Raw genomic sequence first — 19,076 nt, forward strand, 5'->3', positions numbered from 1 at the left:
AGCCCTGCAGCAATTGCCTGAGGCTCATACCATACCCTAAGTGCGCATTATGGAATGATATCCTTATTTGTTTAACTGTTCTGCTCCTGAAAACATCTCATATACATTCTCCTAAGGGCTCATGCACAGGAACGTATTTTCTTTCCGTGTCTGCTCATTTTTTTTTGCGGACTGTATATGGAACTATTTATTTCAATGAGTCCGCAAAAAAAAAAACGTTTCCGTATTTCCGTTCTGCAAAAAAATAGAACATGTCTTATTATTGTCCACATTATGGACAAGGATATTAATGTTCTATTAGGGGCCAGCTGTTCCATTCCGCAAAATACGGAATGCACACAAACGTCATCCGTATTTTTAGCGGATCCGTTTTTTTCAGACTGCAAAATACATACAGTCATGTGCATGAGGCCTAAAAGATAACTTTTATAGAACACATGCAGATTTTTCAGTACATGTCTGTAAAAGATTAACTTTACATTTACTGTGGTGAATGCTAAAAAGAAGTGCTTGTTTAAGGCGTAAAACACACCCTTTGTAATATTTCCGTGACAAATTATTATCAGTAAATTAAATTTTTACATAGTTTTTCTAATAATTTAATCCTATCCTCAGGGTAGTGAAAAGGTTACACGTAAGTTCTCTGGTGGTATTTGGCAGGTGGTCTTATAGTTGCCTCCTTGGGATCCTATCCTTAGGCTGGTTTCACACAGCCGTTGCGGGAAAAGATGGGGGTGCGTTGCGGAAACATGCACGATTTTTCAGCGCGAGTGCAAAACATTGTATAATGCGTTTTGCACGCGCGTGAGAAAAATCGGCATGTTTGGTACCCAAACCCAAACTTCACAGAAGTTTGGGTTTGGGTTAGGTGTTGTGTAGACTGTATTATTTTCCCTTATAACATGGTTATAAGGGAAAATAATAGCATTCTTAATACAGAATGCATAGTACAATAGGGCTGGAGGGGTTATAAAAAAAAATAAAAAATAATTTAACTCATCTTAATCCACTTGTTCGCGCAGCCCGGCTTTTCTTCTGTCTTCTTCTTTGAGGAATAGGACCTTTGATGACGTCACTGCGCTCATCACATGGTCCATTACATGATCTTTTACCATGGTGATGGATCATGTGACGGATCATGTGATGAGCGTAGTGACGTCACCACAGGTCCTTTTTCCTGTGCACAGCAAAGATGAAGACAGAAGAGATGCCGGCTGCGCGAACAAGTGGATTAAGGTGAGTTAAATATTTTTTAATTTTTTTTAACCCCTCCAGACCTATTGTGCATTTTGTAAGAATGCTATTATTTTCCCTTATAACTATGTTATAAGGGAAAATAATAATGATCGGCTCTCCATCCCGATCGTCTCCTAGCAACCGTGCGTGAAAATTGCACCGCATCTGCACTTGCTTGCGGATGCTTGCGATTTTCACGCAGCCCCATTTACTTCTATGGGGCCTGCGTTGCGTGAAATACGCACAATATAGAACATGCTGGGTGTGTATGACTTTCTGATCGCTTAGTATTACACTTTTTGTGATGTAAGGTGACAAAAAATTGCTTTTTTTACACCTTTTTTATTTTTTGTTTTTACGGTGTTCACCTAAGGGGTTAGGTCATATGATATTTTTATAGAGCAGGTTGTTATGGATGTGTCAATACCTAATATATATGCTTTTTTTATTTACGTTTTACACAATAATATGATTTTTTAAACAAAAAAAAATCATGTTTTAGTGTCTCCATAGTCTGAGAGACATATTTTTTTTATTTTTTGGGCGATTGTTTTAGGTTGGGTTACATTTTTGTGGGATGAGATGACGGTTTGATTGGCACTATTTTGGGGTGTGTGTGACTTTTTGATCCCTTGCTATTACACTTTTTATGATGTAAGGTGAGAAAAAATGGCTTTTTTTACACCGTTTTTATTTTTATTTTTTATGGTATTCACCTGAGGGGTAAGGTCATGTGATATTTTTATAGAGCAGGTCGTTACGGATGTGGAAATACCTAATATATATACTTTTTTTTATTTATTTAAGTTTTACACAATAGCCAATAGCAGGCCGCAATGGGGACCAGTCTCCCTGGCATTATGGGTGATGCTAGGGAGGCTGGACACTGTTGCAACCTGGTATTGGCTGCTCCCCCCATCGCCGGATGTTTTGATCCATGCAATGGGGAGATGCAGTGGTGGCCATGCAGGGATCTGGAGGGACATGGGTGTCGGGGATCAGGTAAGTTTGCTCTAGAGGAGGCGCCTGGGCATTCTGGGGGTCATTATAGGGATTGGATAATCCCTTTAAAATTGACCCTATCGGGGGTACACACGTTAGGCTGAAATTTCCTGTTGTAGGCAAAATAATAAACACACTGATCTGATGAAACACAATGGTCTGATTGAGAAAGTCAAGTGAAACTGTTTGCCGCACTAAACATCCAAACAAAGCAAAGGTGGAAGTTATGGAGACAGGAAGTAGAATACATGGAGTGACTTCAAAATATTATATCCAACAACCTCAATTCAACAACCTCCTCATTAGCATGGGGGCTGTTGTACTAATCCCGTATAATATTTAATACAGCATGATCTTAGACAGGAAAGTCTAAAGATGTGCCAAACGTATTATAGCTGCTAGCTCTGTACTATAAATGTGGTGCCTGTTGCTAGATGTTAGACGTTATTGTCTAATTTGACACCAACTATTAGATGACTTACAGTATTTGGAAGCAAACTTTTGCGCCAAATTTTGTTGCAATTTTGGTGCATGATGTCACATTTTAAACACTGTCTCTTTCCATGCCATTTCTTTCTAGGGCACTCTTCTTGTCTAGTAAGTCTCGAAAAGTCTCTAAAACACATAATAGATGTGTGCAAGAAATACACCCTTTTTTTTTCTTTTGGCACAAATTGAGACAGAATTCTGGCACATGTAGCTTTTGTAAACCTCCCTTTATAATCTCCTTTTGGGCAATATTTTTGAAGCTGAAAGGACTACTACAGGGGTAGGCAACCTCCGGCACTCCAGCTGTTGTGAAACTATAACTCCCAGCATGCTCTGCTCTTCTTAGAACTCCCATAGAAATGAAGGGAGCATACTGGGAATTGTAGTTTCTCAACAGCTGGAGTGCCAAAAGTTGCTGACCCCTGGACCACTATATTAAAATTTGGTTTTCAGTAGATGTGCAGACCATATTTGTATTATAAAACTGGCAGGTACACTTACATTATGATTACATGACATTACAACTAGGGGTGAGCAAGTCTAGCTTCGGATCCAAGATCCGAAGTTCATTCATTTCCAAACCTCATTTTAAGGCTACATTCACACGTCAGTATTTTTCTATATCCCGATTTTCGGTCCGTTTTTTGCGGATCCGTTGTTCCTGAAAATGTTTCTGTATGTCATCCGTTTTTTGCAGATCCGCAAAAAACGGAAACATGTATAAATTTCAATAAGCAAATAAAGTTGTTTGGATTTCTTTGAAAAAAAAAATAAATTAAAATGTAATTTCCAGGAACGGAATCCGCATAAAACGGATGACATACGTAATGACATCCGAATGTCTTCCGTTTTTTGCGGATCCATTGACTTTGTATTGTACCAGGATCCGAATTTTGTGGAAAATAATAGGACATGTTTTATATTTAAACGGACATGCGGAACGGAACAACGGAAACGGACAGCACACATTGTGCTGTCCGATTTTTTACAGGACCCATTAAAAATGGATGGGTCCAGATCTGGTCCAGATCTGTTCCGCAAAAAACGGAATAGATCAGGAAAGAAAAAACGGACGTGTGAATGGACCCTTATGCTGTATGGAGACCTGTCTCTGTACAGCATTTAAATGTATGTGCTTCACGGAGGCAAAATTCTTTAAGTCCAAAGTTGCGCAAGACTTCGGTGAATAACTAAAGCCTTCGATTCTACGACTTTAAAAACATTTTAAAACAGGAATCCGAGGTCTATGTTGTGGTGTCTCCATCATCACAATTCACTGAGAACACTTTGCATTGTTTCTCTCTCTTTGTGACAAACAAATGTGGCTTAAGGTCTTTGTGGTCCCAACCTAGCTGCTTCATTTGCTTCAAGGTGTGGGAGCTAGAAAATCTCTGCTACCCCTCCTCCAGGATACCACTCTCCACTGTGATGCTTAGCTGCTCTTTATTACCCTGAAATAGGGCAACCTTATGACTAGTACCTTATTATATTATATTATATTATATTATATTTTTCTATATTCAGGTAATTTTTGCACTATTTCATAAGAGAAAACTACTGAAGTGTATAAATATGCAGGGAAAATTGATCTTTCACGCAATGAACCATAAGTGTCCCTCTTTGAACGTTCAAAATGTTGTGAGGTATGTATGCAGCATGTTTTTTTTTAAAACAGGTCTCAGCATAATGATATAGGAAAAGTTTGAGATTCAATCATATTTTTCATAGAAAATAATAATATAGTGAAAACATAAACCAGAGTTATAACCTTGTAAATATGTGTGTCAATATGTCTCACCTATGTCCAGACCAGGCCTTGAATGTGATGTGTGGGCCTTTGATGGAGACATTTTTGGCTCCATAATATGTATAACGGGCGCTACAGATTTACACACTCAGTTTAGTGGTTAGCATTGTTATTAGCAGTGGTGGAATCCTGAGTTCAAATCCAAACAAAGACAACAACTGCTTGGATTAATTGTATTTTCACCCCACACTTCCAAAAACATCTTGATAGGTTAACTGGCTTCCTATAGAATTGACCCTAGGATGTAAGTGTGTTATACAAACTGTGTCTCTCCTCTCCCAATGGGCATGGCCACCAGAACACTCACCTCTTCAAAATGGTTGGGAACAGAGTGTTATAAGGCACCATCACCTATGGGAAGGTGCCTGAGCAAAAGGTTCCTAACTTGCTAGTCCCTGACTTCTGCCCACTCCCATATTGTACCTGTCTTGCCTGCCCTAAACTTAGATGGTTTACTAGTTTGAGCATACTCTGCCTGCTCTGACTTCAGCTTGTCCACTGACTACTATTCTGCCTGCACTATTGGTGCCATGCATCTGTGTCTTTTGACCCACCTGAATCAGTAATTGTGTGATGGGTGCCTCCCCCCAGGGCCCTCCTATAACGCGTCCCAGTTGTAGGAAATGCCAAGTGGTATGTTGCGGCCTAAAATTTCTCTTTATGTGTGTCACGTTGCTCCTACCTGGATACGACTGGAACCCAGGCTTCTCTGAAGCAATAAATAGGGCGATAATTGAGGGATTTGAAGAAATAACTTGAGTCCAGACCTTGAGATGAAGTTTAATGGCAGCTTTTCTTGAAAAATACATTTCTCCAAACAGTTTCAGGCTTTGTCTTGGTTCCAGCAGGCTTTAGCATTAAACTGGCAGACAAACTCAACTCTGCTATATCCTTCTCTCACTCTGCTGTACTGAAAAGCTAACTTGGTGTCTTTGTTTCCTCTTTATGCTGCACTTCACTCTTGTAATCGGACTTATGTTCAGCCAAAAGGTAGGTTAGAATCCTGGCAGCTCCAACATGGAGTCTCAGCCAGAACAAACCAGAACTGCCCCACCTCTTTCTGGTAGCAAGCAGGACTGGCACACTTCTGACCAAAGGGGGGGTGAATGGAATGGTGAGTTCCATTCTATCTAACTATAGCTCTGCCGTGTTTGCTGCCACCTGCTGGTGAACCAGGCATATTACATAAACAGTTACATAACATTATTATAAATGCACAGTGTTGAGGGACCTGGAAATAAATATATAGGTGACATACAGGTTAGACCATAAAAGATAGTAGAAAGGTGCAGAAGTGGTAACACCACTCTGGTGTGTTACAGTTGCTGAACTGAGACTACTCCAAGAGGTAGCAGCCTGGTGGTTCTCCTTTAGCAGAGACAAGTGCTTATAATGTAATGTTATTTATATTTCATATTGTAATGTTATGTACATATGCAATGATAAGCTATGGTCGGCATTAAGGATGGAACTTACCATCCCATTCCTCTCTCCTTGGTAGGAGTGGGCTGGTCCTACTTTCTGCCAGGAGGGAGGGTTGTAGAGAGTTCTAAGAGAGAGCTAGCTAGGCTAGTGAGGAGTGAGAAAGCACGAACGTCTGATCCCACTCCAAGGGTCTTTAGGACCACAGAATCAACTTAATTGTGAGGAACACTGTTCCAGGAAGACTGAATGTCCAAGACCATGGATATTTTTTCCAGCTATGGTGTTAGAGTCAGTGGGGTGACCTGCAACTATAGCATCACAGATCCTGCTGTGGGTGAGGGGAGAACACATTAACCCCTTAGTGACCACCCATACGTGTTTTTACGGCGGTCACTAAGGGGCCTTGGGCTGGAGCGCCACCTTTTTACGGCGGCACTTCAGCCCAAGTTAGCTCTTAAATCAAGTGCTGGAGCTCCATGCCCGCAGCTTCCAGAGGTAGCTGAGGACTTGGGGCAGTGATCAGAGACTGTGACAAGCGGTCTCTGATCATGTGATCGCCGTGATACACTGTATTACGGCGATCACGGAAAATGCCGTCAGCAGAGCTGCCGGCAGTACATTTTCTCCCTCCTCTCATGTAAGAGAGGAGGGAGAAAGTCTCAGGTGCAGGGATCGGGGCCCCCAACTTCCCCATAAGGGAAAGCTGGGTCCCGATCCTCACCTCCCCCCCCTGCCCTCAAGAAAGATGGCGGCGGCTGCTCGGCTCATGCAGAAAATTTTGCCCACCTCACTTCGCCCAATGAATAAAAAAATATGGCTTTCAGAAAATTGAGACACAAAAACATGATTTTTTTTTTCAAAAATGCTTTATGTAAAAGTGAAACAAACAAAGTAAGTAGACAAATTTTATATTATTGCATCCATAACAACCTGCTCTATAAAAATAGCACATGATCTAACCTGTCAGATGAACATTGTAAAAAACTAAAAATAAAAACTGTGCCATAACATCCATTTTTGGTAACCTTGCCTAACAACAAACTTAATATAGAGCGATTAAAAATCATATGTAACCCAGAATAGTTTCAATAAAACTGTCACCTTATCCCGTAGTTTTCAAAATGGGGTAATTTATGTGTTGTTTTTTTTATTGTTTTGTCAGCTCAACGCCATTACAAGTGTGCAATGGGGCCTAAAACATTTTCAAGCAAATTTTGTGTTCTGAAAGCCACTGGGTGCTCCTTTATGTTTTGGCCCTGCTGTGTGTCAAGACATTAGATTAGGGCCACAATGGTGGTATTTCTGAAGACAGGAGAAATGGAGTGATACATTTTGGGGTGTATTTCTTCATTTTCATGTGCATTGTAGAAAGAAAAACAGTCTTTAAATTGACACTTTTGTGTAAAAAATGAAAATTTTATTTCTTTTCACCTTCTTAGCATTAATTTCTTTAAAAGACTAGGTGGTCAAAAAACTCATTACACCCATAGATTAATATGTTAAGAGGTCTACTTTTCAAAATGGGGTCACTTTTGGGGGGGTTCTATTATTCTGGCACCTTTTAAGCCTCTGCAAAGTTGGCTTGTTGCAGGAAAAAATATGTACTTCAAAAAAATTAAAATTTATGTTAAAATGGTAAATCTCCTAAATTAAAAAAGTTTTTTGTAAGTGCAGCCAAAATAAAGTAAAGATGTGGAAATATATTTCTGATAAAAATATTGAATAGTATTTTTGCATGTATGTGAAATATTGCAGTTGAAAATAGGAAAATATGGCAATTTTAAAAAATTTTCATAGATTTTGACGTTTTTTAATAAAGATACGCATATTTTATCGATAAAATTTTATCACCTAAGTAAAGTACAATATGTGATGAGAAAACCATGTCAGAATTACTTTGATGTGCACAACCTATAAGAAGTTATTCTCTGCTAAAGTGACACATGACAGATTTCCAAAATCTGGCTTGGTCATTAAGGCCCAAACAGGCTTGGTCACTAAGGGGTTAAGACACCCATCACCATAGTAGAGCCTGCCTGATCACACATCTTTTTCCACTGCACCGAAACCCAGAGAGCGACGGCCTGAGGGAATTCACGATGATACAACATCTCATCAGGGCCATCACCACTCCCTTCCTCTGCTCTGGCTCCTCAGGGGCTTGCTGCACGAGATCCCTGTATGGGGATGATAGGATGAAGACTAGGGGGCTATTTAGATAATATCCTTAGGAGTAGCCCCACACGCACTGTGTTATAGCGAAGTAGAGAAATTAAACTAAGAGTCCCATTGGGGAGAGAGATATATGTATGAAGATAATCTATATACAACGCTATGGAATAAGTTGGCGCTATATAAGCAACAAGGAATGAGGAATAATAGTTATGCCTCAATAGGTGAATTTAGCGGAATAGGTGAATGGTAAAAAATGTAAGTCTTATTTATGCAATGGATAAGTATTTAATGTTACAAAAAAACTTATTACATAGTGTCCTTTCACCATATCACCCTACTAAACACTAACACACAAAAACACTGGAGGCTGGGATGTTTTTTAACTATTACACAGCTAGTGATTTGAGAAATAAGAATACCAGCAGTAAGAAAGAGATAGGCCAAGTGTCTATTGTTCAGAGATGGAGCTTTTGACTCATGTATTGTGTTGTGCAGTCAGTGGGCACTCTGCGTGTACCGAATGTGCCAGTGCTTCACTGCGCTGAACTGCAGGGAAAACGCTTGCCTCTTAGGTGATAAGGCCTGCACGGTTCTGCACATTTCTGCATGACCAAACCTCTCGTTCTGGTCAGATGAAAATATTGAGCTTTTGGTGAGGTTTAGGTCTTGAATCAAACATAGGGAATGATTATTTTTAAGACAGTGGTCTCCACAAATATCTTTTATACTGTTCGGAAAGTGGCCAAAAAAAGGATAACCTTACAATTCCTATACAATATAAAGGGAGCATTATATCTAATTAATTCATTCTTTTTATTGTGCGTGTGGATCAGCCATAAATATCAAGTGTCCGTGGGTAATAAAAATCATCTATAGGTCTTTGAGCTTCATGAAGATTATTGTAAATTCTAGAAAGTAATTGACATTCAGTTGACAGTTAAAAACCAAGTGCAGCGAGCAATAAAAATATATATATAATCTTTGATAATATAATATTATCCATTTTCTGCAATATAAACATAATAATTACATTAAAAGCCTGAGGCAAAAAAGCCACTTTAATGTACCTCTACATCAAGGTGACCACCCAGTGTAGTGCCAATGTGCCCAAGCAGTTAAGTAAAAAATAAAAGTAAAAAAAAAACACATTTTCAAATAATATTAATTAAAATAAATTTTATTAAATATAACTTCCATATTTGATATGCATAACCATAACAAAATGTACTACAGCCAAGCGACTAGTAAAGTAACATAGGAAAACATGGTGGAATAAATTTATTTTGATTTCCATCTAAAATTAAGTGTATAAAATGTAAACACTAACTATACTACTATACTACCCGCTGCACTCACGTGTAATAGGAGCTCTCTGACGTGGCCCGGCATGAAGTACAGTGAGAATGCCGGGCCCCGTCAGAGCGCTCTTCAAACATGAGGGGGCGCAGAGGCAAGGGGGGGGGGGTGCACTCACCCGGCCCGGCAGTTCTTGTCACTGCCGGGCTGTTTGTTTTCAGATTGAAGCAGGGAGCTCTCTCCGCTTCCTGCTTCACTGTTCTTCAGAGCTCAGGCGCTCCCCCTGAAGGCCGCACATCGCGCTGTGGGAGGATCGCTGAAGGCCCGGGAATCGGCCTCCAGCACAGCCAGCAGCGCGATTTGAGTGTGGGAGTGCGTCATCAGGGAAAAGGGTAAGTATGTTGTTTTTTTTTCCATAAAGCTGCAAAAAGGGGGCAACAACTAGAGTGAGGGGGCACAAAAGAGCCTAACCACTGTGAGGGGCACATATCTGGGTATAACTACTGTGAGGGGGCACATATCTGGCATAACTGCTGTGAGGGGGCACATATCTGGCATAACTGCTGTGAGGGGGCACATATCTGGCATAAGCACTGTGAGGGGGCACATATCTGGGTATAACCACTGTGAGGGGGCACATATCTGGGTATAACCACTGTGAGGGGGCACATATCTGGGTATAACTATTGTGAGGGGGCACATATCTGGCATAACTACTGTGAGGGGGAACATATCTGGTACAACTACTGTGAGGGGCACATATCTGGCATAACCACTGTGAGGGGCACATATCTGGCAAAACTACTGTGAGGGGCACATAATCTGTCATAACTACTGTGAGGGAGGCACATATCTGGGCATAACTACAGTGAGGGGACACAAAAGTAGACATAACTACTGTGACAGGAACAAAGGTGGGCATAACTGCTGTGAGGGGCCACAAGGAGGACATAACTATTTTGAAGGGACCACAAGGTGTTCTTAATTACTGCTGTGAGGGGCCACAAGGTGGGCATTTGTACTGTGAGGGGCCACAATGTGGGCATTAGTACTGTGTGGTAGCACTTAGGGGAAATGTCCTAGATTACCCTGCTATACATTGGCATGGATCAGTCTTACAGGTCAGCACAGCTGGTGATTTAACAGGGGCAGTCACCATCCCTTCCTTATGTGATTATTCTTTTTTTCTCTATCACCACAGGGACCTTGTTCTGGATCCAGTGGACATCACTCCGACGCCAGCGACACCCTGGATGAGGTAGGACCAGATTTTATTAGGACTGGGTGAGTTTAGCCATGCATTGGGCTTAGGGCTCTTTAACATGAGTGGATCCTGTGCGGCTAATCCGCTGTGTGAAAGTGAGCCAAGCCCTATTCTGGACAGCAGAGACACGGAGCATTAACATGATTGATAACGCTCCGTGCCTCTCTGTGATCTTTTTACTACAAAATCACGGTGACAACTTTATCTCACTATGATTTTGTAGTAAAAAGATCACAGAGAGGCAAAGAGCATTATCAATCATGTTAGTGCTCCGTGTCTCTGCTATCCGGAATGAGGCTTGGCTCTCTTTCACACAGCGGATTAGCCGCACAGGATCCACTCGTGTTAAAGAGCCCTTAGTGTAAAGAAAATCTGATGCCTCTTTGTAAAAATGGGGGAGGGGGGGGGCCCGATCCAAAGTTTTCACTGGGGCCCATAACACTTTAGTTACGCCACTGACCACTGGTATATGTAGAAATCAGTCTAAAGGATGAAACTTCAGTGAGGATTAAGGCCAATTAAATTCATTGCAGCTTATAAAAGTATGTGAGGTCATATAATCAGATAATGATTTTAGCATTGTAAGATGTCTGGAAAAGGCTTAACCCCTTCCTAATTAATATTCATCACCAGCCATTTTGTTGACATAGATATTGTCACGGGGTTCCGAAGGTGCACTCGGTCCCCCATTGCCCGCAGACCTGTTGCTTAGCTTTTGGAATGAGGTTCTGTGTTTGACCTCATTCCCAGGGCGGCTTTACTAGCTGGGTGGCTCCCTGCTCCTAGTCTGCCTTGAGCGCCGAGCTGATCACTCGGTGCTCGACTGGTTGGTCTGTCGGTCATGTGACGCTGGCCACGTCACATGACCCTCACTTCCCACTAGAAATACAGGCAGCCTGCTGGCTACAGGTTGCCTGTTAATTTCTAGGTTCCTGGCTATTTGTTGGACTGCTGAATACTTACCTGATCCTGTTCCCTGACCATCCTTTTGCCTGCTCCTCCTGTACTGCGCATCCGTCCTGGTATTGTGACCTCGGCTCCCACCTGACTACTCTCTTAGGACTCCTCTTGTACTTCTCTGGTATCCTGGTATTTATGACCCCGGCTTCTCCTGACAATTCTCTGCTTGCTCCATTTGTACTTTGCAGCTTTCCTGGTATTGACTCGGTCCGTTCACGTCCTGTTGTCTGTCTGTCATCCCTGCACTTATTCCAAGTTAGGGATTGCCGTCCAGTTGTCCCCTGTCATTAGGACTCGCGAGGCAAGTAGGCAGGGCCAGGGGTAAGGGTGGAGCGCAGTGGTCACTTCCCTCCCCCCTGTGTGTGTGTGTACGCGACCGTTACAGATTAACAGGCCCAATAACCACTGTATTATGAATCCTCTGGTAACCCTGACTGACCATGTCTCTAATCTGACGCAGAGGGTGCAGGAGTTAGGGGAAAAACTCAGTTCTTTTGAGTATGGGCAAGGTTCTTCCACTCCTCAGGCCTCCAGTCCGCATTTTGAGCCCCAGATTAGGCTCCCAGAACCCTTTCCTGGAGACCGGAGGAAGTTTCTCTCTTTTAAGGAGAGTTGCAAACTTTACTTCCGTTTGCGCCCCGTGTCCTCTGGCCCCGAGAGTCAACGCGTGGGCATTATCATTTCCCGATTACAGGGTGATCCCCAGGACTGGGCGTTCTCTTTACCTGCTGGCACCAGTTGTTTATATTCTGTGGAGGGGTTCTTTCAGGCCTTGGGTACCCTCTATGATGAACCAGACAGGGCTCTAGTAGCAGAGACGGCTCTAAAGGCACTGGTTCAGGGCAATTTACCAGCGGAGGATTATTGCACCCAATTCAGAAGGTGGTGTGTCCCCTCAGGATGGAACGAACCAGCCCTAAAGAGTCAGTTCAGGTCAGGTCTGTCTGATAAATTAAAGGATCTTCTGGTCAGTTATCAACTTCCAGAGACCTTAGAGGAGATGATGACCCTTGTTGTCCGACTTGACCGACGGGTTAGAGAGAGACGACAGGAACAACAGTTCTCTTCCCAGATGGTGGTCCAGCCAGAGGCCTATCCCAGAGACAATGCTGAGGTCTCCCCCGAGGAACCCATGCAGGTTGGCATGACCCGAGGGAATCTTCGCCGCAGACGTGGAGAATGCTTTTACTGTGGAGATCCTGACCATTGGATCAACCAGTGTCCTAAGAAGGTCCTCTCTGTCAAGTCTCCTAAGACAAGGCAACCTAAAGACCAGGTACACCCTGAATTTTCTAAATGTAAGCTATCAGTACCCATTACGATTTCTCTGGGAGTAGATAAATGGCCGGGTAAGGCCTTTATTGATTCTGGCTCAGCGGCTAGCTTTATTGACTCTGAGTATGCTGTAAGATTGGGTATTCCTATGTTTGCCTTACCAACTCCTATCCATGTCATGGCTATTGATGCTACTCCTCTTATTGGTGGTACGGTGAGCTTATGTACCTCGGAGATTTCTCTAACCGTGGGTGTGTGCCACTCAGAGATGTTCGCTTCTAGTCCTGGAGAACCTACCTGCTGAGGTGGTACTAGGGTTGCCTTGGCTCCGACTACATAACCCCACTATAGATTGGTCCAATGGGGAGTTGGTGAGATGGGGGCCTAAGTGTGACTCGTGCTTGTCCGTGGTACAGGCTGGGGTCTCAGTAAAGTTAGATACTTTACCCTCTGTTGTTAGAGAATATTCTGATGTATTCTCATCACCAACCCCGGAGGTTCTACCCCCCCATAGACCTTATGATTGTACCATAGAGCTAGTAGAGGGGGCCAAGTTTCCTAAAGGACGAATTTATAATCTTTCTATGCCCGAACGCAAGGCCATGGAAGATTATATTAAGGAGAGCCTTGGTAAAGGGCATATTAGACCTTCTGTCTCTCCTATGGGGGCGGGGTTTTTCTTCGTTAAGAAAAAAGATGGTGGTCTTAGGCCATGTATCGATTACCGGAGATTAAATAAAATCACTGTCCAGAATAGATACTCCCTCCCATTGATTCCGGATTTATTTAACCAGGTTCTGGGGGCAACCTGGTTTTCCAAAATTGACCTGAAAGGGGCATACAATCTAATCCGAATCAAGGAGGGAGACGAATGGAAGACGGTGTTCAATACTCCGGTAGGACACTTTGAATATCAAGTGATGCCTTTTGGACTCAGCAATGCCCCAGCTGTGTTCCAAAACTTCATGAATGACATTCTTAGGGAGTACTTAGGTAAATTTGTTATCGTCTATCTTGACGACATTTTGATATTCTCTCCTGACTTCGAATCCCATGTGTCTCATGTTAAACAAGTATTAGAGGTGTTGAGGGAGAATCAGCTATCCGCTAAACAAGAGAAATGTGTCTTTGGTGTACAGGAGATTCTGTTTCTAGGGCATGTTCTGACTCCTCACGCCTTCAAGATGGATCCTGGTAAGGTACTAGCAATTAAGGAATGGGTAAGACCTTCATCCTTAAAGGCCTTACAACGGTTCTTAGGTTTCGCCAATTACTATCGTAAATTTATTATGAATTTTTCCGTAATTGCTAAACCGTTGACCGACCTTACTAAGAAAGGGGCGGATTTGGAGAATTGGTCTACTGAGGCCATTTCTTCATTTGAAAAATTAAAAAAGGCATTCAGTAGAGCTCCCATTCTGATCCAGCCTGATCAGGAGAAACCTTTTATTGTGGAGGTGGATGCGTCCGAGGACGGCGTAGGAGCAGTCCTTTCACAAGGTCCTGCTAGCCTCACTAATCTGAGACCATGTGCCTTCTTCTCCAGGAAATTCTCTCCCACGGAGAGAAACTACGACATAGGGAATAGGGAGCTGCTGGCCATTAAATGGGCATTTGAGGAGTGGAGGCATTTCCTGGAGGGGGCAAGACATTGTGTAACTGTTGTCACTGACCATAAAAACCTTATGTTTTTCGAGTCTGCTAAGAAGTTGAATCCCCGTCAAGCCAGATGGGCTCTGTTTTTTACTCGTTTTGATTTTGCCATCACGTTCAGGCCGGGAAGTAAAAATGTGAAGGCGGACGCATTATCTCGGAGCTTCCAGGCTTTTCAACCTACTGAGGTACCACCTGAATCCATCCTACCAGCAAAAATCTTCTTAGCAGCTCTTACCCAGGATATCTCGGCTCGCATTAGGTCGGAACAACATCTGGCACCGGTATCCACCCCAACAGATAAGTTGTTTGTTCCCATACAATTTCGTCTCCAGCTGTTGGGTGAGTGTCACGATTCTGCCTTTTGTGGACATCCGGGTGTTGAGGGCACTAAGGATCTGGTTTCTAGATCTTATTGGTGGCCCACTCTAACTAGGGATGTCAAGTCCTACGTGTCAGCCTGTGAGGTTTGTGCCAAGTCCAAGACACCTAGGACCCGCCCTGCTGGTAACCTACGACCCTTACCCATTCCCAGTAGACCCTGGTCCCATATCTCGATGGACTTTATAACTGACCTACCGCTGGCGGAGGGTAAGACTGTGGTTTGGGTAGTGGTTGATAGGTTTAGCAAGATGGTTCATTTCATTCCCCTGTCTAAACTTCCGAATGCTAAAACCCTGGCGTCTATTTTTGTGAGAGAGATTGTTCGTTTACATGGCATCCCGGAAAATATTGTTTCTGACAGGGGTGTGCAGTTTGTGTCCAAATTCTGGAGGGCCTTCTGTCAAAGATGTAAAATTTCATTGTCTTTTTCTTCCGCCTACCATCCTGAGAGTAATGGGCAGACTGAACGCCTTAATCAGTCTGTGGAACAATTCTTGAGGTTGTATGTTGCTGATGACCAGCAATTATGGGTCAAATTCCTTCCGTTGGCTGAATTTGCTTTGAATAACCGTGTCAATTATTCTGCTGGGGTCTCCCCTTTCTTTTGTAACCATGGTTTTCATCCCCGTTTTCATTCTGGGTCGTCCGTCGCCTCCTCTAACCCTGAAGTGGATAAACTCTCCTCCGAACTGTGCACAGTTTGGGCCCGGGTTCAATCGAACCTAGAAAAGGCTCAATGTTCTCAAAAACTCAAGGCCGATAGGAGACGTTCAAGGGGGGTAAACTTTCAGGTTGGGGATAAAGTATGGTTGTCCTCCAAGAATCTATCTCTCAAGGTAACTTCTAAAAAATTTGCTCCTCGTTTTATTGGACCATATAAGATCACGAAAGTGATTAACCCGGTATCTTTTAGGTTGGAGCTGCCTGAGTCATTCCACATTCATAATGTGTTCCATAAATCTCTGCTTAAAAAATATTTTAAACCGGTAGTACCATCAAAAGCCTCGCCTCCGCCGGTTCTTGTTAATGATGCTGTCAAGTATGTGGTGTCTAAAATAGTGGATGTCAGGAAGGTGCGTAATTCCTTGCAGTACCTGATTCACTGGAAGGGGTATGGACCTGAAGAGAGATCTTGGGTACCTGCCAGGGAGGTTCATGCTCCTAGACTTGTTCGTAAATTTCATTTAGAACACCCTGAAAAGCCATCGCCTGAAGTCTTGGGTCCGGTGGCCCCTCGTAAAAGGGGGGGTACTGTCACGGGGTTCCGAAGGTGCACTCGGTCCCCCATTGCCCGCAGACCTGTTGCTTAGCTTTTGGAATGAGGTTCTGTGTTTGACCTCATTCCCAGGGCGGCTTTACTAGCTGGGTGGCTCCCTGCTCCTAGTCTGCCTTGAGCGCCGAGCTGATCACTCGGTGCTCGACTGGTTGGTCTGTCGGTCATGTGACGCTGGGCACGTCACATGACCCTCACTCCCCACTATAAATACAGGCAGCCTGCTGGCTACAGGTTGCCTGTTAATTTCTAGGTTCCTGGCTATTTGTTGGACTGCTGAATACTTACCTGATCCTGTTCCCTGACCATCCTTTTGCCTGCTCCTCCTGTACTGCGCATCCGTCCTGGTATTGTGACCTCGGCTCCCACCTGACTACTCTCTTAGGACTCCTCTTGTACTTCTCTGCTCTCCTGGTATTTATGACCCCGGCTTCTCCTGACAATTCTCTGCTTGCTCCATTTGTACTTTGCAGCTTTCCTGGTATTGACTCGGTCCGTTCACGTCCTGTTGTTTGTCTGTCTGTCATCCCTGCACTTATTCCAAGTTATGGATTGCCGTCCAGTTGTCCCCTGTCATTAGGACTCGCGAGGCAAGTAGGCAGGGCCAGGGGTAAGGGTGGAGCGCAGTGGTCACTTCCCTCCCCCCTGTGTGTGTGTGTACGCGACCAATACAGATATAATTCAGGTCAGATACGTTGCAGTACAGGCTTTTTTCTATACTGTAAGTAGGCCATCAATATCAGTTCACTTTGTTGACCAACCAACTGAAACCCTATGCTATGCCCCCTACATTATCTACCGGGAAGGACTGTACATTTTCCATCGGCTAGGCCTAGTGTTGCAGCACAGTCTGAGCTACAGTAAGTTGTAATACCAGACACAGAAGACCCCGTTAAATACCTCTATAATTCAAAACCATTGCAAACAACTAAATAGAATTGTTGCAGCTAACACTTTTGACATATGTGATACCTTTTACTTGTGATCATACTGATTACTGATGACAAATAGTGTCAAATAAAATATATAATGCATTGTACACTCATTGACACGCACAAATAGAAATGTCGGATTGCTGCAAAACTTGACATGAAGTTATATCTCAGGCAGATGTGTAAATGATTACAGCTGTGGTCTGATTAGACATCGGGTCTGGCCACCCTATAAAAAGGCTCTCAGAGGCTACTTTTGTATAGTGTACCTTTTGATTGTTGACTGCTAGACATGTCTCTACGACGCACTCAAAGACATTTTGCCCAGTTGACAAACTTTGAGAGGGGCGCACCACTGGACTGAGAGAAGCAAGATGGTCATTTCAGCAAATCTCCCTTCATCTTGAACATTTTAACCTGGCTGTTAGGAGGTGTTGACAGCAGGTTATGTGAGGGCACACACATGCTGCGAACAGGCTATGGAGCCTAGACCAGGCATGCTCAACCTGCGGCCCTCCAGCTGTTGTAAAACTACAACTCCCAGCATGCCCAAACAGCCTACAGCTATCAGCCTACAGGAGGGCATTGTAGTTTTACAACAGCTGGAGGGCCGCAGGTTGAGCATTCCTGGCCTAGCTAGACCACCATCAGAGAGGATCATTTGATCCACCGACAAGCACAAGTAGCTCCAACAGTTTTGTTGTCCACCATCCAGATGCAGGTGAGACCTTAGTTACACACAACTGTTTCTGGCCATACTATTTTCAGGCGCTTAGCAGCAGAAAATTTAGTATCATGACACCTTTTACGTGTCCTGCTCTTGACAGCCAACCACTGTCACCTTTGTTTGCAGTGGTGTCATGAATGAGAAACCTGGACTGCTACAGACTGGAACCGTATGGTCTTTAGGGTCGAACCCAGGTTCTGTTTTGGATCTGACGATGGTGAATTTTAGTGTGGAGGCCTCGGGGTGAGTGCTTCAATCCTGCCTTTGCTGTGGAGAAACCCACTGACCCAACTGCTGGTGTGATGATCTGGGAAGCCATCGCATATGACAGTCGGCCATCCCTAGTAGTGATACAAGAGACACTAACAGCTCAGTGATATGTGCAGGACATCCTGCGGCCACATGTGTTGCCTCTCATGGCCAGGGGTGAATTAAGTGCATGATAGGCCCGGGGCTGTCTAGCCAACTTGGGCCCCCCTCCATTTTAGTTTAGTTTTCTGTTGTATGAAGAGGCTGCGGTGCTTCATGAGCGCCACAGTCTCTTCTTAGGCCATATGACATCTTCAGACAAAAAAAAAATACCCCAAATTGGGTCCTAAACTGAATAATTTGGTTGCCAAATTTAAAATACATATAATTATAATAAAAAAGACATGGAGAATACAGCACCACATACCTCTTACATCCAGTGACATCTCCTGTCATGTAGACCTTCTCTTTCCTCTTCTCCTCCGTTTGACCCAGACCACCATGGCAAATTCTTTCAGCCGCATCTCGTCTCTACAGTTTGTAACACAGACACGTTAGATTTCTTAATTTTTCCATCAACCTCCTCATCCTGGTGTCCCCACAGTATCATCCTGCTGCCACTTCCAATACTGTGCCCGTTTTGCTCCCCAATGTCCAAGGTACTATACTGCTTAAAAAATATTGACCCTAATAGACATAATTGGAGTCATTTATCAAACTGGTGTAAAGTAGAACTGGATTTCCAAAAGAGCTGTCAAATATGAAAGGTGGAATCTGATTGGCTGCTATGGGCAACTAAGCCAGTTCTTCTTTACACCAGTTTGATAAATTACCCCAAATGTTCCTATAATGTCCCCTAGAGACCCCAGTAATACCACCCTCTATTGTGCTCCAGGCAATAATCCCTGTATAGTATCCCCCAAAATAAT

The sequence above is a fragment of the Bufo bufo genome, chromosome 5, assembly GCF_905171765.1.
Source record: "Bufo bufo chromosome 5, aBufBuf1.1, whole genome shotgun sequence".
Classification (NCBI taxonomy): domain Eukaryota; kingdom Metazoa; phylum Chordata; class Amphibia; order Anura; family Bufonidae; genus Bufo; species Bufo bufo.